General features: G+C 41.1%; 1 protein-coding gene across 3 annotated transcripts in view; it reads right to left on the bottom strand.

Moving 5' to 3' along the window:
- The window catches only part of NPR3 (natriuretic peptide receptor 3), a 73568-nt gene that overhangs the window by 24447 nt on the left and 25308 nt on the right, over positions 1-23813 (bottom strand). The gene's annotated exons all lie outside the window — the stretch shown is intronic.

Genomic DNA, 23813 nt, shown 5'->3' on the forward strand with positions numbered 1-23813 from the left:
CTCACGTCCATCGAGTCAGTGATGCCATCCAGCCATCTCATCCTCTATTGTCCCCTTCTCCTTTTGCCCCCAATCCCTCCCAGCATCAGGGTCTTTTTCAATGAGTCAACTCTTTGCATGGGGTGGCCAAAGTACTGGAGTTTCAGCTTTAGCATCATTCCTTCCAAAGAAATCCCAGGGCTGATCTCCTTTAGGATGGACTGGTTGGAGCTCCTTGCAGTCCAAGGGACTCTCAAGAGTCTTCTCCAACACCACAGTTCAAAAGCATCAATTCTTCGGTGCTCAGCCTTCTTCACAGTCCAACTCTCACATCCATACATGACCACAGGAAAAACCGTAGCCTTGACTAGATGAACCTTTATTGGCAAAGTAATCACTTCATGGCAAATAGATGGGGAAACAGTGGAAACAGTGGCAGACTTTATTTTGGGGGGGGGGGCTCCAAAATCACTGCAGATGGTGATTGCAGCCATGAAATTAAAAGACGCTTACTCCTTGGAAGGAAAGTTACGACCAACCTAGATAGTATATTGAAAAGCAGAGATTTTACTTTACCAACAAAGGTCCATCTAGTCAAAGCTATGGTTTTTCCAGTGGTCATGTATGGATGTGAGAGTTGGACTGTGAAGAAAGCTGAGCGCCAAAGAATTGATGCTTTTGAACTGTGGTGTTGGAGAAGACTCTTGAGAGTCCCTTGGACTGAAAGGAGATCCAGCCAGTCCATCCTTAAGGAGATCAGTCCCGGGTGTTCATTGGAAGGACCAACGCTGAAGCTGAAACTCAGTGAAGAGTTGACTCATTGGAAAAGACCCTGGTGCTGGGAGGGATTGGGGGCAGGAGGAGAAGGGGACGACAGAGGATGAGATGGCTGGATGGCATCACCGACTCGATGGACATAAGTTTAAGTGAACTCCAGGAGTTGGTGATGAACAGGGAGGCCTGGCGTGCTGTAATTCATGAGGTCTCAAAGAGTCGGACATGACTGAGAGACTGAACTGAACTGAACTGAGGGTAAGGGTAGGAAAAAGATTAGAGATGAAATTAGACTTGGCTAATTACGAAGCTAAGTGATGAGAGCATGGAGTTTCACAATACTGTGCTCTCCAGTTTTGTATATACTGAAAGTTTCCCATAGTAAAAAGTTTTCTTAATTAATCCCCTAAATGAATATTCCAGGACAAGCCTGGAAAATTTGTCCACAGTCGCTGCTATAAGAAAATACATAATCATAAGGTCAACGTTCTTGTTTTGTCCAATCCAGTTCTGTTTTCTATCACTGAACTAAAATTTTTAAGCAATAATTTTTAAAGGCATTTGTATATCTCAGATATCAGCTCTAAAGAATGGGGCCCCACACCAAAAGATCAACACGTTCTGAATCCCATTTGGGATCCATCATAATGAACTCATCTAAATCATTCTGGAACCCATGTGAAGACAGCCTTTGGAAACTAGGCAAGTAATGAGTTTCATATGCTTACTAACTACCAGGAAAAATAGTCATTCCTTATAATTATCCTGAAAGTATCCCTTCAGGTCTACAGTTTTGAGAATTCAGTTAAGTCTTCACATTTCAAGAAATGCCCCACAGTCTTCACAAGTTTGGATCATGTGACATTTTGAAGAGATTGATCTGTTTCAGTCTATTTCATAAGAAAATTATTTCACCTAATTGGGCAACTAAAAGATACCCTATTTCTTTTTTAAAATATTTAGGGCTAATATATTCTGCTTCTGTGAGGAGTCTCATTTCTCTTAAGAAAGCTACCAGAACTATACAGAGTATTCTAGATGCAGATGTGTCTTCATTTGGAATCACAGATAGAACGACACTGAGCTTAATAAATATATTGGCCACAATACAAGAGAGACTCCTGAGCACATGTCTTAGGGAGATGCATTATTTTAACCTCATAGGCATTCCTAACAGCCTAAAAGAATTACGGAATCACAAGTTTACAACTCAGAGGGAATTCAGAGCTCATATAATCCAACCAGCATGTTGTGTAAATGAGAAACTGAAGGCCATAACAGTTGCCTGATTCACTCAACATCGCACAGATAGTAAGGATAGAGCTGCAACTGGAACTTAAATCTGACTCCAAATCAGGACCTTCATCATCAGTGTTGATTTGTCTATCAAGCAAAACACCTCCTTAAAGACCAAACCCACACCCAAGTATAGAGCACCAATATGAGTTCTCTAACACGTATAAGATTTTCAAGATGTTTCATGTGTATCAGGAGAGAGAAAAAAAGAAAGAAAAAATAATTTGCCCCCGCAAACACATTTTTCATTAACTGTCAGGAAAACAGAATCAAAAGTAGGAGGGATGGTGATGTTGGAAACCAGATTGTTAAAGCTCCAGGGTTGCTTTAAAAAAAAAAAATAAGTAAATTGATCAAAGGGCTTAATTTGTATAAGCCCACTGCTTGTAAAGTCAATTCACCATTATATAAGGACTTGCTATATTTTTTAAGCCCTGAAGCACAGAACTTAAAGGGGCTTCCCTGGTGGCTCAGTGGTAAAGAATCTGCCTGTCAAGCAGGAGACACAGGTTCAATCCCTGGGTCAGGAAGATCCCCTGGAGAAGAAAATGGCAACCCACTCCAGTATTCTTGCCTGGGCCATCCCATGGACAGAGAAGGTTGCCAGGCTACAGTCCAAGGGTTTGCAAGAATCAGAGACAACACAGTGACTAAGCAACAGCAACAGAACTTGAAAGGGGAAAGATCCTAATCAGAGGCTCTGTTCTCAATGAACTAAGATGTCAAAAATCCCACATCAAATATCACTGTCATCCGATGCAAGGACCCTCCCTCACTCCAGGACATAATACATTGAGGAGGTTGGCAGTCAGCTCAAATTCTTCCTCTCCACCCACATTATTGCACTCATACCGAACCATTTCAGTGTCCCTGTGCTTTATCCATTCATTCAATAGTGTAGCCTCTTGGTTCCCTGACTGCCATTATTTGATGAATTTCTACTCCGCTGAACTTCCTCAGTTCACTCTCAGGCACATACCCTAGAACACAGTTTCTCAGAACTGTGCATGCAGCTCACCTGCGAATCTTGTTCTAATGATTCTTATTCAATAGGTCTGAGGGGCAGAGCACTAGGGCTCCTCATTTCTGCAATCTCCCAGGTGATGCTGATGCACTGGTACACAGACCGCCCTTTGGGTAGCAAAACCCTAGGTCTTATCATCACTAGTACTGTTTCACTTTCAAAATTCTTGAAAATCTCTTTTTGACTACAGTCTCCTACTTTTTTCTGCATACAGAACAGATTCTTTGAACTCAAACTTCCATACTGCTTGACTCCCCTTCTACACTTGGTTCAGCAGAGCTCAGAATGGAGCAATTCTGAATGAAAGGATGAGACAAGTAGACACAGTATTATTCAGCCAGAGGTGCCAAAATGGGCAGCTGGAACTGGGTGCCTGCCACTCCGAGGGAGTCTGGAGTTGTAGATAGAAATGTAGGCGTTATCCACATGGAGATGAGCATCTCATTCAAGTGAGTAGACGTGCTGCCCAGAAAGTTTCGAGAGATAAAAGAGCCAAGGGAAGAACCTAGGAAACATGAATATTTGTGGAGCAAGTGGAAAAGAAGAGTCATGAAAGGAGACCAGGAAGGTCTCCAACATAGGCAGACCACTTAGACATGGTGGTGTTTTGGCAGCCAAGGGAGGAGCAACTTTCAAAGAAGAAAGACCTTTCCAAATACCCTCCTCGACAAAATCCCCTCATTCAAGCCAGGTGATTTTGCTTACTATTCCCTAGATGTGTCTGCTGCTGCTGCTGCTGCTGCTGCATCGCTTCAGTCGTGTCCGACTCTGTGCAACCCCATAGACGGCAGCCCACCAGGCTCCCCCGTCCCTGGGATTCTCCAGGCAAGAACACTGGAGTGGGTTGCCATTTCCTTTTCCAGTGCCTGAAAGTGAAAAGTGAAAGTGAAGTTGCTCAGTTGTGTCCGACTCCTAGAGACCTACCAGGCTCCTCCATCCATGGGATTTTCCAGGCAAGAGTACTGGAGTGGGCTGCCATTGCCTTCTACTGAATCCTATTTCTAAGCTGGGATTCCCATTATTGGTCTCTCTGAGGAAGCTCTTCTGTACTACCTCATCTTACCCATCCTTCAAGAGCCACCCACATAAGTGCTGAACTGTCTTCACAGGACACAGTGCCTTGCCTGAAGGAAGCGCTCAGTAAGTGTGCAGTGGTGGGCATTCGATCAAAAACCGTCTGCAGGCTTAACTGCATGCCTGGTAATAAGCAGGGTCAAGTGATCAACAAAAATGCATGTGCATATAGATAGCATATGAGCTATATCTGAAATCTGTCCTACCGAAGGAATTCGTAGACATATGGTTACCATAAACATACTGTTGAGTAGATTTCAGTCACTGCTGAGTTACAAAATAGAAAAAAAATGGCCCCAAATTGAAATGACTATGATTTGTAGGCCAACAGTGGGCCAATTAGAGTGGCAATTTGATGTAGGACTATTTACTTTAAAAAAATGAAATCTCTTTAAGATCTTAAGGATAAGATAAAAACACAGCTGGCTGACTGCAGTGATTTAGTAATTATCCCAGAGATAACTGGGCAAAGGAAATAAATAACACAGGTCCCAAATTTATGCCAATTGTTAAACTGTTCATTATACAAACACACACAAAATCCTTTGCTCACTTCCTCCCTACCTTGGGAAGATCCCCTGGAGGAGGAAGTAGCAACCCACTCCAGTATTCTTTCCTGGAGAATCCCATGGACAGAGGAGCCTGGCAGGTACAGTCCAAGGGTTGCAAAGAGTCAGACATGACTGAGCATGCACGCAAAATCCTTACCTCTAAATTGCAGCCTGTGGGAGCAAGATTTTTAGAACCTTATAAAATGAAGTAATTTCACTCCAGGGAGAAATCAGATGATAAAGACTAATCCAAAATAATTTCCTACAGCTTAAGCCACTTTCAAATTTCATAACCAGAATGAGGGTTGAGCCCCCAGCAATGTTATTCTAGTTCCTCTCTTTTGGCTGGACCCAAAAAGGATGCCACTCAACACTGCTGCTGAACACTGCTCACAGGGCCATGGGGATGCTCTGCTCTCTGCGGTTGGGTCTGTTTTCTTTGGACACCATCACTCAAAACGCTTAAGCTTCTAAAACCCTTTTACAATCATTTTTCACAACGTCCAAGAGCAACTTGGTGTGGTTTTCTCCATTTCACAGATTAAAGTCTTGGGCACACAAGGTGGCATGCCCCAGGGTCATCCATTGTTTTATGCCCATCAATGAACATTTATTGAACCACGACCTTGAACTCCTCCACCACATCCACAAACACGGACAGCAGCATCCAAGGCCAGGCCTTAAAAACCGACTCTGCCCGAGGACTTCCAGAACCTGTGGCTGCTGCCAGCACCAAACACCAGAGTCCTCTGTCAGTGCAGCGGTGAGCGAAACTGACAGGGGCCTGTTGGCCTCCCATCTTCCAAGTTGCAAGGCTGAACACATGAGATTCCTTCCTGGTTCCTGTCCAGTTATATGAAATGTGGTACTTTGCTGCTCTATTAGTAAAATGCTAAGCTTCATGTAAAGGAGTTAATGTTCAGAAAGCACCACACTGCTCCAGCCACAGGGTGGCCTGACTAAAGTAATGTTTCCTGAGTAGAGCTCTCTTGTAGAAAAACTAAACCCTGACATCTGAAAGACTCGTTCATCTCCTCCACCCAAAAGAAAATATCACCTTTAGATTCATTTACGTTGTCTTCCTTTTCCAGCTTCCTCTTTTAAATGAAATATCCTGGTAATAAAGCTAATCTACTGACCCCTCAATATCTGTGTGGAAATGAGTTCCTCACCAAGTAGAGAAAGGGGGAAGCCGAGGCCCTGAGGCCCCCCAGAGCACAGAGACATCAAAAGGGAAGAGAAAGGCAGAAAACAGAAATCTGCGCTTTCTTCCTCTACAGTTTTGCCTCCGTGCTTCTTCACTAATGGGTACAATGGTTCACAGTGATATATGTTCTTTCTGGAAACTGAACTGGCAATGTGTCTCTAGTCCTTAGTTTAAGTGATTCGACTCTTCTAGAAAGACTGTGCTTCTGCTGATGTATGGCTGAAACCAATACAATATTGTAAAGCAGTTATCCTTCAATCAAATATAAAGAATTTTTTTAATTAAAAAAAAGAAGAATGTGCTTCCACTTTAAAGAGTTTGGCCCTTCTACTCCATTCAGTGACAATTCAGGGGAAAAAAAAAAAAGGAAAGCAGCTTGGCCTTGGTTGTGAAACATATTTCCACATGGCATTGCTATTTTAGTTGTGCATATTTGAGTATGTTGTCACCATTATTGCAAAATACCTTTCTAACTAAAATTGCATCGCTGCACATAACAGTAAAAAACAAAAACAAAACGCAGTGATTGTCACCTGACAGGTCCAAATGAAGTCCACTGCGTGGAAAAACCATTTCTCCTGGGTGCTATGGAGCTTCCCTGAACATTTGCCAATTGCACCAGTTCAACAGCAATGAATAGTTCCACATCTGCCAATATGTGGGGATCACAAGCAGATGAATGCCTATTTACAATCAAATAAAGATGCTTTAGCCAGGACAGTCCCAACTGTTTTAATATTCTAATTCTAATATTTTAGTATTCTAATATTTAGGAGCACAACTAAAGCTATTTAAAATTACAGAAAGACAATTTTAAAGCATTTTCTCTTTTATGTCAAGGAAAAAAGTGATTTTTTTTTTTAGATTTTAAGACATCTTTATTTAAATGTGTTTTCCAAGTCGACTGATAATTTCTTTAGCTAGAAGAAAAAAGAGAATGGCTTTTAATAAGCCATTCCTCTTGGCATCCTCATTCTGCCTGATTACATTTTTCTAATAAAACTAATCTTATTGATATGTTGGCATGTGAACACATTATTTTTCTGTTGTTAAAAGTCAACTTGTGGTTTGCTCTTATTCTTTCAAATACAATTAGCAAAGCCCTCCTCCAGTGCCTGAAAGGGTCTTTTCATTTGGACAAATTATTCTCCGGCTGACTTGAAAGGAAGAGGGTGAGGGCACAGGTCAGGGTAGTGTGGGGCAGGTCCTCTATTCTGAGGCAGCCCTGGTAGACACAAAAACGGCCTGTGCACACTCTCACCAGAAGTGGGGCAGATCCTGCTTGCCTTGGCTGCATTATTTTTTTTTTTTCCTTCTTTCATTGGTTTTACTGAAGAGCTAACTGGAAATTTCAGTGAGAGTGTGTGCATGCATGCCAGCTAAGTCGCTTCAGTCATGTCTGATTCTGTGAGACCCTATAGACTGTAGCCCAACAGGCTCCTCTGTCCGTGAGGATTCTCTAGGCAGGAATACTGGAGTGGGTTGTCAGGCCCTTCTCCAGGGGATCTTCCCGACCCAGAGATCAAACCCGAGTCTCTTGTGTCTCTTGTATTGGCAGGTGCGTTCTTTACCACTAACACCACCTGGGAAGCCCTCAGTGAGAGTACACAGTTCCAATTAAATGATATACAAGACAAGAGAAGAGGGGCTTCCCTGGTGGCTCAGATCTTAAAGAATCTTCCTGCAATGCAGGAGACCTGGGTTCAATCCCTAGATCAGGAAGATCCCCTAGAGAAGGGAATGGCTACCTACTCCAGTGTTCTTGCCTGGAGAATTCCAGGAACAAAGGAGCCTGGTGGTGGGACATGACTGAGCAACGAACACTTTCACTTTAAGACAAGAGGAGGGGAAAGGCCCAGCCAAGATTTAACTGCTGAACTGATAACTTCTCCACTAATGTCACCTCCCACACTGCCTCTGTGCAAAACCAGGGTCAAAACACAAGCTGGATTAGACAGATTTACTGCTGGGCTTTCCTCTCATTGAAGGAAATACCATGTGTACTATTCAACATCTTGGACTTTCCAAACTGCAATGCTTCGCCTATCTAAACAATGATTTATTAAACCCTATCTCTGTTCGAATACTGTGGCTAGATAAGGTGTAGACTTCAGGCCCCCATTTCTTTTCTGAGTGTCAGATGGAGACCTGGGAGAGAGGGATTGCCCAGTACACATCCTACCTCCCTAACAATACTGCTGTGCCATCGGACATGGCCGGAATATTTGTTTAATTAGTTACATTTTCAACTTTTAAATAAGGAGAAAAAACAAGCTATGGGTGGCCTGCTAACCTCAAATGAGCAAATATCCAAGGTTATAAAATCACCCCCTTCTCAGAATACTTGGTTAGAAATAAAAACAGCATTTACCAAATTCTACCCCAAGTCAAAAACAGAGCTTGCATTAAGAAGTATGAAACTGAATTTGAAAACCAGAGTACCAAGGATGCAGCACTATTTCATAAAAAAAATGGACTTTGCATTTTCTCTATAACTACAACACCTTTCTTTGACAACAGCATCAAAAAACCATCTCTGAGATTAATTGGAAAAATGCTTTTTTAAAAAAAAAAGCTTCTAATCCACTCTTAAAAACTAGGCTCTAATTTTGTCTTTGCAAAACTACACTTGTAGCTGGATCCTTGCAAATGCAAATTGGATGCAGAACGTTACAATTACTTAATTTTTGTATACAAAGATGAGTTTTGCACATACAGATGGTTTCAGGCTGCAGAATGATGACCAGTTTGGAGCTGAAGAAAAGTTGGTCATTTGTATTTTAAAGTTGGAGTAATGAAAATCTCCAAGAGACTTTTATGATGTAATGTTATAAGCAACAGAATGCTTTACTGTAATAATTCCATATCCAGATAGTGACAATGAAATACAACCTCTAAATTAACACTAAAGTTAGAAAAACACTTTGTACATATAATAATAGAAACCTAGGAATGGGAAAGCGCCTTGAGATTGTGGCCCCAAATCTCTGGTCTTACAACAGAGGAAGCCCCAAGAACTAAAGAGACCAAGCCAAGGGCTTTCTCAGCCCAAGTCCAGGGTCAGCCTTCTCTCCTACAGCTCCTTTCCCAGCTGGATTGCCTCTGGGTCTAAAACAACGCTGCCTGCAACATTGGAGATCACTAGGGTACTGTGCTTAGTCGTGTCCGACTCTTTGCGACCCCATGGACTGTAGCCTCCCAGGCTCCTCTGTCCATGGGAATTCTTCCAGGTAAGAATATTGGACTAGGTTGCCATGGTCTCATCCAGGGGATCTTCCCAACCCAGGGATCGAACCCAGGCCTTCCACATTGCAGGCAGATTCTTTACCGTCTAAGCCACCAGGGAAGCCCAACATATTCTGTTCAGAGGAGATGGTCTCTACTACCCAAGGCTGCATTGGAAGATGACTGACTCCCAAGATGGAACCCTCTAAACAAATCTATGTCTTCCAATGTTTTCAATTTTTTTCTGATTCTATGAAAGGTGTAAAACTGCTGCCACTGCATCGTGATAAGTTGCAAATAACGCACCAGGACATAAACAGGTTATTTTATGTAAATATCCCATTTCTTAACCTTAAAAGTCAGCCAACTTAGCTTTTTAAAAATCTACTTTAAAACTTAGACTTCTACTTGTACTGGCATCAGGATTCCTGGACGACATTCTTATCTATGTTCCTTTTGCAAGTGAATCTGGCACAAGAGCTATATTAGAGGAAACACCCCTGGACACAAAGCAAAATGAAGCCTTCCTACATCAGTATGACAAAACTGGAAAAGAACAGCCCTTTTCTTAGTGAGTATGTATTACTGTTAATGGATGTTGCCTCTGTATAGTTCCTTTTCAAGAATCAGAGAGGACAGGCACAACTGTAAGGGTAAGAAAGTAAGCACTGAGCAAATAAATCAGGATTAAGTAGCCACTAGAAGAGAAACTATAACCAAAAGAGAATTTCTAAAGGAATAAGGACATTCTGGACCAAAAGAAATACACTAACTCCCTCTCTCAAACACACTCTCTCTTTTCCCCTCCCTTCTTTGCTTTGAGTACAACGAGATTATCACAACAACAACCACTCCCAAAAATAAATAGGATGGCACCACCATCTCTGCCTACTTCCATGGTGCTGAAATTCAACAATCCAGAGAGACTGCTGGTAGTCACAACCACCTAACCATACATTCCCTGCAAAATCCCCACTAAAATGACAATGAAATTTTTAAGATGTAAATTTACAAGTTCAAAGAATATAGGAAGGAAACAGTGGATGAGGAGAGTTGATAAAATTTGGAAGTTTGAAAGGGGTAAGTAACTCAACAGACCTGAGAAACCTAAATCCAAGTGTGTGGGGGAGCATGACAGGGAACTCCAACAAGAAGTAAGGAACTCCAGTCTAGAGGTTCTAGAGTTGGAGACACTAGTTACCTCTGGAGGCAAGGATGCAGTGGGGTGGGAAATAACGGGACTAGTTGAAAATCTGTACAAAGAACATTTAAATGTCAGATCCCCTACTTCCAAATGTTGATGCAAAGAATATCTGACCAGGAGAGTATAATCACAGCTGAAAATTGAGGTATAAGTGAAAAGCCCTCAGTCCTAGATGTAAGAGTCCCCCCTTTCTCGGCTGCCAGAATGTAAGGCAGCCTTATGACTCTCAACAAGATATTTGGAGAACAATTATTTATTGAAACGGACCACCCGAAGAGAAACAACCTCCACATAATCATATTTGAGATGACCTTTTGAAAATGCCAACTTGACATCTTATTGCTGCTGCTGCTAAGTCGCTTCAGTCGTGTCCGACTCTGTGCGACCCCATAGACGGCAGCCCGCCAGGCTCTGCCATCCCTGGGATTCTCCAGGCAAGAACACCAGAGTGGGCTGCCATTTCCTTCTCCAATGCATGAAAGTGAAAAGTGAAAGTGAAGTCGCTCAGTCATGTCTGACTCTTAGCAACCCCATGGACTGCAGCCTACCAGGCTCCTCCATCCATGGGATTTTCCAAGCAAGAGTACTGGAGTGGGGTGCCATTGCCTTCTCTGTGACATCTTATTACCCTACATTAAAATCTACCACTAGACAAGTTCCCATACACACAGAACTTAGATAAGGATTACCAACAGTTTAAGAAAAGCCTATAATACAACATAGAAAGAATTCAAAATTAATATTTTTTAAAAAACTTGAAAGACACGGGCAATGCAGGAAATAAAATAAAACTTTTTAAAAATATCAACAAATATGAAATGCCTGCAATTACAAGAAGCACCTTTGTTTTATGTGCCCTTGCTGCTGCTGCTGCTGCTGCTAACTCGCTTCAGTCGTGTCCAACTCTGTGCGACCCCATAGACGGCAGCCCACCAGGCTCCTCTGTCCCTGGGATTCTCCAGGCAAGAACACTGGAGTGTGTTGCCATTTCCTTCTCCTATCTGCCCTTAGACAGAAAAAATTGTGACAGCCCACCAATAACAAAACGAATCCCAACTTTAGATAAGTTAAAATGTGAAAGAAGTATATTCTTGAACTGATGAAAGGGTATACTCAGAAAAAAAAAGATATTGCATCCAGGAAACAGGTTAGTGTATTGGCACTCAGAATGAAAAAGAGGTCTTGTAAATTAAAATTTTGATAGCAAAAATTAAAAATTCTATAGACAGATTGGAAGATAAATTTGTGGCAATCTCAGAAAATAAAAGAAATTGGCAGAGTTGAAAAATAAAAGAGAAAATTAAAGAATCAACCGAGGAGACATGACATCCAACTTTAAAATTTTTCAGAAAGAGCAAACAAAGTGATTAGTACAGATTTATAAAGACCCACACCAAAACTCACCATCGTGAAATTTCAGAACACCACTGAGCCAACAGTCTACCTATTAGATCTCCAATTCATTTCCCTCCCAACATCTGTTTGCTCTGTTATATCATAGAAGGGTGATTCATCCAGGTTGCATTTCCTTGTCAGCTTATTCTTGGTTCATTCAGCCAACAAGTTCAGTTCAGTTCAGTTGCTCAGTCGTGTCGGACTCTTTGCGACCCCATGAATTGCAGCACACCAGGCCTCCCTGTCCATCACCAACTCCCGGAGTTCACCCAAACTCATGTGCATCGAGGCAGTGATGCCATCCAGCCGTCTCATCCTCTGTCATCCCCTTCTCCTCCTGCCCCCAATCCCTCCCAGCACCAGAGTCTTTTCCAATGAGTCAACTGTTCGCATGAGATGGCCAAAATATTGGAGTTTCAGCCTCAGCATCAGTCCTTCCAATGAACACCCAGAACTGGTCTCCTTTAGGGTGGATTGGTTGGATCTCCTTGCAGTCCAAGGGATTCACAAGAGTCTTCTCCAATACCACAGTTCAAAAGCATCAATTCTTTGTTGCTCAGCTCTCACATCCATACATGACCACTGGAAAAACCATAGCTTTGACTAGATGGACCTTTGTTGGCAAAGTAATATCTGCGCTTTTTAATATGCTATCTAGGTTGGTCATAACTTTCCTTCCAAGGAGTAAGCGTCTTTTAATTTCATGGCTGCAATCACCATCTGCAGTGATTTTGGAGCCCAAAAAATAAAGTCTGACACTGTTTCCACTGTTCCCCCATCTATTTTCCATGAAGTGATGGGAACAGATGCCATGATTTTCATTTTCTGAATGTTGAGCTTTAAGCCAACTTTTTCTCTCTCCTCTTTCACTTTCATCAAGAGGCTTTTAGTTCCTCTTCACTTTCTGCCATAAGGGTGGTGTCATCTGCATATCTGAGGTTATTGATATTTCTCCCGGCAATCTCAATTCCAGCTTGTGCTTCTTGCAGCCCAGCGTTTCTCATGGTGTACTCTGCATATAAGTTAAATAAACAGGGTGACAATATACAGCCTTGATGTACTTCTTTTCCTATTTGGAACCAGTCTGTTGTTCCATGTCCAGTTCTAACTGTTGCTTCCTGACCTGCATATAGGTTTCTCAAGAGGCAGGTCAGGTGGTCTGGTATTCCCATCTCTTTCAGAATTTTCCACAGTTTATTGTGATCCACACAGTCAAAGGCTTTGGCATAGTCAATAAAGCAGAAATAGATGTTTTTCTGGAACTCTTTTGCTTTTTCAATGATCCAGCAGATGTTGGCAGTTTGATCTCTGGTTCCTCTGCCTTTTCTAAAACCAGCTTGAACATCTGGAAGTTCACGGTTCACATATGGCTGAAGCCTGGCTTGGAGAATTTTGAGCATTACTTTACTAGGGTGTGAGATGAGTGCAATTGTGCAGTAGTTTGAGCATTCTTTGGCATTGCCTTTCTTTGGGATTGGTATGAAAACTGACCTTTTCCAGTCCTGTGGCCACTGCTGAGTTTTCCAAATTTGCTGGCATATTGAGTGCAGCACTTTCACAGCATTATCTTTCAGGATTTGAAATAGCTCAACTGGAATTCTATCACCTCCACTAGCTTTGTTTGTAGTGATGCTTCCTAAGGCCCACTTGACTTCCCATTCCAGGATGTCTGGCTCTAGGTGAGTGATCATACCATCGTGATTATTTGGGTCTTGAAGACCTTTTTTGTACAGTTCTTCTGTGTATTCTTGCCATCTCGTCTTAATATCTTCTGCTCCTATTAGGTCCATACCATTTCTGTCCTTTATCGAGCCCATCTTTGCATGAAGATGCCAACAAGAAGCCCTGGTTAAAGAGCCAGAAAGGAGGGAAACCCAGGATAGTGCTCCCTCTCTCTTTGCCTTAGACAGCCTCTCTGGCAGGGCTATACTTCTTCCCTGCTTCTAGCTCTCATGAGCAGCCTTAACTCTGGAGTTCCTGGTAAAACTGTCTTTTCTCTGAGCCTTCTAGCTCTAGATGCAGTAATGGCTCTTTGCTGTTGCCAATCGCTGGCTTGCCTTACTCTTCTATTTGGTGTGTTAGCTTTTCTTATACCTTAAAGTTAGCTTCTCCTACTAAATTCCTTCGGCTGAAATACCTTGTGTAGACTCTGTTTTCCTGACTGGATCCTAACTGATTCAACCAATGATACAGAGAAAGTACTAAATGCTTCTAGAAGTAGAGAAAAAGAAAATAGTATGAAAGAGATAAATAATCAGAATGGTAATACCAAAAACTGAAAAAAAAAAATAGAGCAATGACCCCAAAATTTTTAGAGAAAATAATCTTCAAACTACAATTTTCTATCCAGATAAGTAATCAATTAAATATAACAAAAAAAATATTTTCTGATTGCATGCAAGGTGTGAAAAGTTTTTCCACTCATACTCTCTTTGTCCTTCAAAACTAAGTTGAAATTCAACAAAGAAGGAGTTGTGGTATCTAAGAAAAAGAAGGATCTGGTACAGGAGAGAACTAAAGTTTGATATGAAAGAAAGCTGTTACTCTAAACTAGAGCAGGAAGACAATAGGAAAAAAAAGAAACATCATTTTCTAAAAATTTTGACTGAAGGAATGAGAATGAAATAGTGAGAATTACATGGAAGCAAATAAAAAACCAAGGAAATTACTAACTCCAGAAAAAACAAAAAGCTACATAGGAAAGGAAATATAATCATAGAATACTACATGATTCTGTTGTAAATACATACATATTTATATACACATATATGTATGTCATAATAATAAAAGTTCTATTTTTTAGTCTTTCTTCAGATTTTATTCTGTGACTATACCTTTAACTGAAAATTATGTCATAAAATATTGGTAAGATGGGTAGTATTGGTAGAGGAAGAGTGTATAAAGGAGTTAAATCTTTTTCCATTTTAGGAAATTGCAACGTAATATCAAAAATTTTAATATTAAAAACATCAATATAAATAAGCTAGTTTACTATAAAGGGAAACAGCAGGGACCAATAAAAACATTAAGAATTATGGCCTCCAAAGAATGGGTGTCAGGAGTGGAGTAGAGCAGAATGGGAGACTCATGTTTATCTTAAGAGTACTATGAATGTATTTTTAATTTAGTGTGGGTCATTTTTCATTGTACGCAATCTAGAAATTCATGTGTTATTTTGATTTAAACAACTACAACATCAAGGAAAGAGGGTGAGCTTCACCCAAGAGCAGAGCCAGCTGTTAAAGGGCCAGCCGGTGAATGGGTGTCAGAAGTGCCAAACACAATAGGAGAATGGGGCAAAGCCAAGAGCGGGATTTACAGGACCGGGGAGTCAGGGTGGCTGCCAGACGGGAAAAGATGTCTCCAGCACTGGCCTAGGCTAAACTGAGAAATAGTAGCTGGGACAAATTTAAGTCTCCCTCTTAAAGATGTGAAAACACTGGTAGGTGTAAAGACTAGACTGACTCCCTAGTCCAGAATGAAAGTATGATTAAATGAATAGTATCTCTTCCTTCCATCTAAGGAATAAAACAAATGGTTTCAGAATAAGATTAAAAAATAAAAGGGCATTTAGGTGTTTCTTCACTTTCTTCTAAGGGAGTGATTTTTCAATGTAGCCCTGCTTACACTAAACTGTAGACTATCTGTGTGAATAAACAGGGTTTGGGACAATAACAGGTCAAATGATATGCTGACTAACCCTGGTCTAATTCAATGATTCTCACCTTTTTGTGAGATTGATGTCATTAAAAGTCAGATGAAGGCTGCATATTTCTTGAGAGAAATATACACATGTGCACCTACATACAAAATTTTGTACATAATTATAAAGAGTTAATGTACCCTAAGTCATCTACGTAAAGAGGTCATGGAAAGTTGGATGAATTTGGAAGGAGCCTCCTACTAAAGAACTAAGTGAACCCACTCCACTGTGTTTGATTTCATTTCTCTTGAAACATGGATATTTTCACACATGTGCCACATTTGGTTACTAAAAGATAAACTGTCCAGACTTGTGTGAATGCCATTAGTGTGTCAGAGTGCTGACACTGAAGTGAATGATGTTTTACATCCGTGCTGGCACCGGAATTGCAGCCTCTGTAGGCTCCCAGAGCTCATGGATATTTATATCCTTGCTCAAGTATTTTTAGGTGACGAAGATCCCACCCAAGATGGGACCATTACATGGTCCAGGATCAGGTTCACAGCCATGCTCCCTGGGGTGCTCAATAAACAGCCTCCGATGACTTAGGACATGATTGTTTACACTTCAGAAGAAAACATGCAAAATAAATCCCAGCAGATGGAAAGAAGACCAAGTCCTGATCAGACTTTGTCAAGTATGTGAAAGAGTAAAGAGACACTGATACCTTAAAAGTGTGTATTTGGGCAAGCGGGGTGCAGGGAAAGGAAGGAAGCGCTCCTGCCTGTGCTGCCTGCCAGGCTCACTTGTAGGGTCTGAGACACTTAATCTCTGGGTCATGGGTTTGCCCTCGTATTGGGCACATTGTTGTTAAAAAGGTCAGACTGATGTAGTGGAAAAAGAAAGTCACTGGACTGGGAGTCAGGGGACGCCACTAATCTTGGCTTGGCCACCACACAGCGCATTCTAAAACCAAATACCAGTGCTCTAGAATTGAAACCATTCGGTGGCAGAAGCCAAACAGCTCCATTAAGACACCCTTGAGTGAGAGCCACTGCACATGTGGGCAACCCAATAAAAACCACCAGAGAAGGCTAGACAGACAGTTGGCGAGCACTTGTCTGAGCCGCTGGAAGCTCTACGGATACTACAGGGCCTCTCCCATGGGACTTTATTGCTAACTTTAGATTTCTGATGCCCCCTCAGATGGCCTTCAGAGTCCCCACTATAAAAACCCACTACTAACCCCCCAATACCATCTCCTACAGTAGGAGTGGATTTGAACTCCTGGTGCTATCCACCTGCTAAGGTCTAAGCACAGGACTCTGTCACCACCCAACAGTGCCGTACTGACTGCATTATAGTGGCTACATTTGGGAAAGCCACCTCCTCCAGGGCTTCCCTGGTGGCTCAGATGGTAAAGAATCTGCCTGCAATGTAGGAGACCTGGGTTCGATCCCTGGGTTGGGAAGATCCCCTGGAGGAGGGCATGGCAATCCACTTCAGTATGCCTGGAGAATCCCCATGGACAGAGGAGCCTGGCAGGCTATGGTCTACAGGGTCACAATCTATATGGTATATAGGCTCAGGTGGCCATGACTGAGCGACAAAGCACACACACACCTCACCTCCCATGGCTTCAGTCCTCACCACTGTATAGGAGGGAAGCTGGGTCTGATGTCTTCTGGTTCAATAAGACATTGAACTGCTTCCTAAGTGTCAAGCATATAGTAAGGGGGAGGCAAGAGTAGACAGCTCTCATGGAACTTCCAGTGTGGTAGAGGAAGTCAGAAGTAATTTTAAAATCTCACACACAGTCATGTGGTTACGACCAGAGAGGTAGGCTATGATGTCGAGGAGCAGAGTGCATGAGTTAGTCTGGAGTATCAGGGAAAATGTCCTGAGAAAGTGTTACCTGAGTTAACATCTGAAGGATGAACAGGGGAGCTAAAGAGGACAGTATATACAGGAACCTCAGACACATGGGTTACACTGCTCTGGAATATAAAAAGCAAAAGGAAGAGAAATAATGGCTACCATCCATTGAATATTTACTTAGTGCCTAGCATTGTGTTCAATATATTTAAATATTTATATACAATGCTGAAATTCTTTTAACCTGTCAGTTAAAAATTATTATCTCCACTTTATAGTCAGAAACCTAAGGCACAGTTTCAGAAACATGCTCAAGATAAAAACACTGAGAGGCAGATCCAGGTCTATGAAAAGGAAACTGGCACATTTAAACACTATACTGTCCCCCGGATATAATGGGCCCTATTAAAACATGATGCATCGACTAGATTAAGTTTTCACCAGATTCACTAGTAAAAGAACAAATATACTTTAAAAATACTACTGGGACTTCCCTGGCAGTTCAGGGGTTAAGAATCCACACTCCCAATGCAGAGGGCCCTGTTCAATCCCTGGTCAGGAAACTAGATCTCACTTGCCACAACTAAGAACCCACATGCCACAACCAGAGATCCCATACTCCACAACAAGGACCCAGTACAGCCAAAAAATAAATAAATACTATTGTATTACCCACAGGGATGGTGGAGACAGTGTCATAAGATACAAGTGCTAACAACTAGACAATTACAGTATACACAACACCCAAAGCCCCAACAACAGCCCAACCCTGGGCAATCTTTTCCATCATATCACACATATACCTACCCAACCACCCACCAGAGGTGAGTGAGACAGGAGCAGACTTTTGACCCAGAAAGGCTAGTTTACAGGCTGTCAATGGCCTGGAAAGCTCCACCCTGACAAACGTGTATAGGTTCAACTGCGATTATATTCTCCAAGCTAAGAACTGGGAAATAGAAGAGTCCAAGACTTGATGTAGAGAGAGAGCAGAAATATTATTCCAAGTTGTTTGGAGATTATTAAAATTTAAAAACTCTAGTAATGAAGGAGGTCCAATGATACAAATTCCGATTATAAGATAAATCCATTCTGGAGATGTGATATACAACAAGATGACCATAGTCAACAATACTGTATTGTACATTTGAAAGTTGCTAAAAGAATAGTTTTTATAGTTTCCATCACAAGAAAAAATTTTGTAACTATCCCAGGTGATCAGTGTTAACTAAACTTACTGTGGTGATCATTTCTCAATATACATAAATATCAAATCCTTATGTTGTCCTTAGACTTACACTGTTATGTGTCAATTATATCTCAGTACAACTGGGGTTCAGGGGGAAAACCCTGGTAATGCAACTCACCACATTATAAGAGAATAAAGAAAAAAAATCTGATTACTTCAACAGGTGTAGAAAAGGTATTTGATAAAATTTAATCACCTCAACCTACACAGGTGATTAAATTGCATAGAATTTATACCAACACACACGTATATACACACATAAGTACAAATAAAATTGAGAAAATCTGAGTCAAATCAGTGCCTTGTTATCAGTGTCAATACCCTGGTTGTGATCATGCATGAAATTTTCCAAAATGCTACCAATTGGGAAAACTAGGCACTATATATAAGGAATATCTCTGTATTGCATCTAAAACTACATGTAAATTTGTTCTTATCTCAATTAAAAAGTCACTTTAAAAAAAGAGAAGGCAAGAGTTGGAGATGGATGGAGGGAGAGAGAGAGGGAGAAGGAAAGAGAGAAAACGAGGGGAGAGACAATCACATTGATAATAAAATTTGCTAAGTTTAAAATATATAATAACAATTTTATTTAAAATTTTTTATTTTTTTAAATAAAATAAAATTATTTTATTTTAAATTTATAATAATAATTTTATTTTATTGCCAGTCCATCCTTCCAATATTTAAATATAGCCTTATAAAATTTTTAAAGCTTCAAATTTTTGCATTTTGAGATTGCAAGCCTTCCAAAGACGCCAACTATATGCTAATATGACAGCCACGATGCTAATATGCATGACATGGAGTCAGGGATATCAAACAGCTTATAATGCCTACAATGAAAATGTGTGTCCTGTCATAGAGAACAGAGATGTGTTTGCCAAGGGAGGGGTAGGGCAGTGGGACTGGGAGTTTGGGATAAGTAGATACAAACTATTATATATAGGCTGGATAAACAACAAGATCCTACTGTATAGCACAGGAAATTATAGTCAATATCCTGTGGAACCTTAATCAAAAAGAATATGAAAATGAATGTATATATATATATATATAACATATATATAACAGAATCACTATATATATATAACATATATAACAGAATCACTTTGCTGTATATCAGAAATTAATAATATAATATTGCAAATAGCTATACTTCAATTAAAAAAAAATCTGTGTCCAGATCCTTTCCTTAATCTACATTACGTGAATCTTGATGTTTTCTGTGCTCTTTTTATTTCAGTTATCCTAATAAAGGGCATCATTTTGCCAAAACAGAACTCACCAACAAATAAAAATAAAAGAGAACTTCCACTCTTTCCCCAAATAACACTTGAATAGTGATATGAGCAGATATGAAATGTGTTATATGCTCATTTTATTTTTTTATTTTACTATTTATACACTATTCTGTACTTTGCTGTTATCATTTAATATATCACGCTCGTTTTTCCACTTGAGTACACAGAGATTTGTCCTTATTTTTCACAATTCCATCCTATCCCATTGCATACATATGTTATAATTTATATAAATAGTCCCTTATTTATGGGCAATTAATTAGACTATTTCCAGTTTTCAGCCACAACAAATAATGCTGCAGTGAATACTCTGTACAATTGTAATGCCAGTGTTTATACTTCAGCACCTGCTTTATTGTTCCAAGTGCTTTACATAGCTAAAAGATAAATCCCTAGATACAAATTTGCTAAGTATTGGCCTTTGAACTTTGAAAGATCTTGCCAAAATGTTATCCCTGGTACATTCTTCGTTTTAAAGTTAAGAAGAAGGCAAGGACAGCCACTACCACTACATATATTCAATATTGCATTGGGATCCTAGCCAGTATCCTTAAAGGTTTCTATTTAATTAATTTTACTTAATTTTAATTCAGAATACTTATGTAACTAAGTATGCTCTTAAGCATACTTAAAGGAAGAAGAATCAGAAAGAAACAAAACTGTTACCATTCACAGTTCAGGTGATTGCTTAGGAAATGCACAGTAAAAATTCAGAAGTAATCAAGAGAGTGCACCAAAGTTGCTTTGAGATCAATAGCCAGGACTGCAAAACTCATGACGAATGTCATGAACAGAAGTTCCAAGTAAGCAGATGAGACAATCCATTAGTCCAAACAAGAGAAACAGACCCAGGAAAGAGCTGAGCCTTAAGATGAAGACCACCATGTCTTGCTAGTCTGCTCCAGCATCTCCTGCTGCAGGAGATCAAGCTCTAACCAGTGTCAGGCCCCATAGCTCCCTCCTTCATGGTACCCACCACAACCACCTGTCTAAACTAACCCAACAAACATCTGCAATGACACTCAAGAGAGCACAGCTAAAACACACATAACTAGAAAGACAAAGTCATTAGGAGGAGCTCCGATTTCTACTTTACATGATCATTTTTATCTATTTATAAGATCCAGGGTGGTCCAGTGATTAAGACTTAGAGCTTCCAATGCATCAGGCACAGGTTGGATCCCTGGTCAGGAAACTAGGATCCCACATGTTGCATGGTGTGGCAAATATAAATAAACACCAATGCTAAGTACCAAAAAATAAATAAAATGAAATCTGTTTTAATGATCCCACCATCAAAGAAAAGCAGTATTATAATCTACAACTACAAATAATCTCTAAAGCAGCAGTCTTTGATTGGAATGTATTCTGGATCTCTGTAGTAGGTACACCTTTCAGGAAGATCTTGCCCAGACTACCATTAAAATAGAGACCTGGGTTCAATCCCTGAGTTGGGAAGATCCCCTGAAGAAGGGAACGGCTACCCATTCCAGTATTCTGGCCTGGCAGAATTCCATGGACTTTATAGTCCATGGGGTCATAAAAAGTTGGACATGACTGAGCAACTTTCACTTTCACTTCACCATTAAAATAAGATTTAATATTCTGAACACAAGATAACTAATGATCAAGAAGATATACCTGGTGGAGCAGTGGAATGCCAACTGTCACCTACTGAATATCATCAGTGTTGGCCAACCTATACTGAAATATCTGAACTTCAACAACTTCAGGAAGAAGAAAAAATTTGTCATTAGACAAGATGACACCATTTTTGAGTTTTTAATATGAAGCAGAAAATTAGTATGAATTTAGTAAAGCAAAATAACCTATAATGGCATATGTAAAAGACTCAGATGCTTTCAATATTGACACAGACCACCTCTGGCAGAACTACTAAAGGAGTCATGATGCCCTTTGTGTCCTTCCATATTCCTGGGGCAAAGGATTCCGGTGATGACAAAACGATCATGCTGCCGCTGCTGCTAAGTCGCTTCAGTCGTGTCCGACTCTGTGCGACCCCATAGACAGCAGCCACCAGGCTCCCCCATCCCTGGGATTCTCCAGGCAAGAATACTGGAGTGGGTCGCCATTTCCTTCTCCAATGCATGAAAGTGAAAAGTGAAAGTGAAGTCGCTCAGTCATGTCCGACTCTTAGCAACCCCATGGGCTACAGCCTATAAGTTTCTATAAAAAACTTGGGCTCTATTACAGAGTGCTAAGTCACTTCAAGGAGATCCAACCAGTCCGTTCTAAAGGAGATCAGCCCTGGGATTTCTTTGGAAGGAATGACGCTAAAGCTGAAACTCCAGTACTTTGGCCACCTCATGCCAAGAGTTGACTCTTTGGAAAAGACTCTGATGCTGGGAAGGATTGGGGGCAGGAGGAGAAGGGGACGACAGAGGAGAGATGGCTGGATGGCATCACTGACTCGATGGACATGAGTCTGAGTGAACTCTGGGAGTTGGTGATGGACAGGGAGGCCTTGCGTGCTGCGATTCATGGGGTTGCAAAGAGTTGGACACGACTGAGCAACTGAACTGAACTGAACTGAACTGAAGTCGCTTCAGTCATGTCTGAGTCTTTCCGACTCTATGGACTATAGCCCACCAGGCTCCTCTGCCCATGGGGATTCTCCAAGCAAGAATACTGAAGTGGGTTGCTATGCCCTTCTCCAGGAGATCTTCCCAAACCAGGAATGGAACCCAGGTCTCCCTCATTGCATGCAGATTCTTTACCATCTGAGCCACAAGGGAAGCCCGGGAGGTGAGGTGGCTTTCCCAAATGTAACTACTGTATTGCAGTCAGTACAGCAAAGGATTTTCCCAACCCAGGGATGGAACCCAAGTCTCCTGCATCTCCTGCATTGCAGGCAGATTCTTTACCCCCTGAGCCACCTGGGAAGCCCCCTCTCTATTACAGAAACCCTACTTCTTTCATAATTCAGACCATGATGTCCAATATGGCAGCCACTGGTCAAGCACTTTAGCTGAATTAAGATATTCTGTGCATTGGAGAAGGCAATGGCAACCCACTCCAGTGTTCTTGCCTGGAGAATCCCAGGGATGGTGGAGCCTGGAGGGCTGCCGTCTATAGGGTCCCACAGAGTCGGACACGACTGAAGCAACTTAGCAGCAGCAGCAGCAGTAAGGGTAAAATGGGCTTTCCAGGTGGTGCTAGTGGTAAAGAACCTGCCTGCCAGTGCACAAGATAAAGATGCAGGTTCAATCCCTGAGTCGGGAAAATCCCCTGGAGGACAGCATGGCAACCCATTCAAGTACTCTTGCCTGGAGAATCCCATGGACAGAGGAGCCTGGTGGGCTACAGTCCAAAGTGTTGTAAAGAGTCAGACATGACTAAAACAATTCAGCACGCAAGGGCAAAATACATATTGGACTTCATATAAGAAAAAATATATACAATCTCAATCATAATTTACACTGATTAAATGTTGAAATATTTTTATATCTAAGTGAAATAAAATGTATTATTAAAATTAATTTCACCTGATTTTAACTTTTACACTTGTGGTTCACATTACATCTAGAAGACAGTGCTCATCTAGAAAATCAAAAGATATTTTAAATGATGTGTTATATACATGTATATATGTGGCTTTTAAGACATAAATATCTGTTTATAAGACCCTTTGTATGTCACTAGATAGCAAATTCCTACAAAGACAAGTATGATCTTATAACAATAGTACAAAAGAGGCACCATTCATTGAGTTCCAACTTTTTGACCAGATAGTGCTGAAGACTTCAGCTAGATTATCTATGATCCTCCCACCCTCGTCTAAATGAGGAAGACTGAGGAATTTGCTCTGGATCACACAGTGAGACGTCCTGCAGCTTAATCCTGAGCCTGGCCTGAGCTCCTGACTCCAGTCGGAGTTAGAAGATGCATCTTGGAAGATGCTGAGTAGCAACCACACTCATGAAGTGGGATGCTCTGGAATACTTCAGTAGGAAACAGCCCGCAGTGGAAAGAGGCAACAACAGGGCCACAAG

This window comes from Bubalus bubalis, chromosome 19 (genome assembly GCF_019923935.1).
Source record: "Bubalus bubalis isolate 160015118507 breed Murrah chromosome 19, NDDB_SH_1, whole genome shotgun sequence".
NCBI lineage: Eukaryota > Metazoa > Chordata > Mammalia > Artiodactyla > Bovidae > Bubalus > Bubalus bubalis.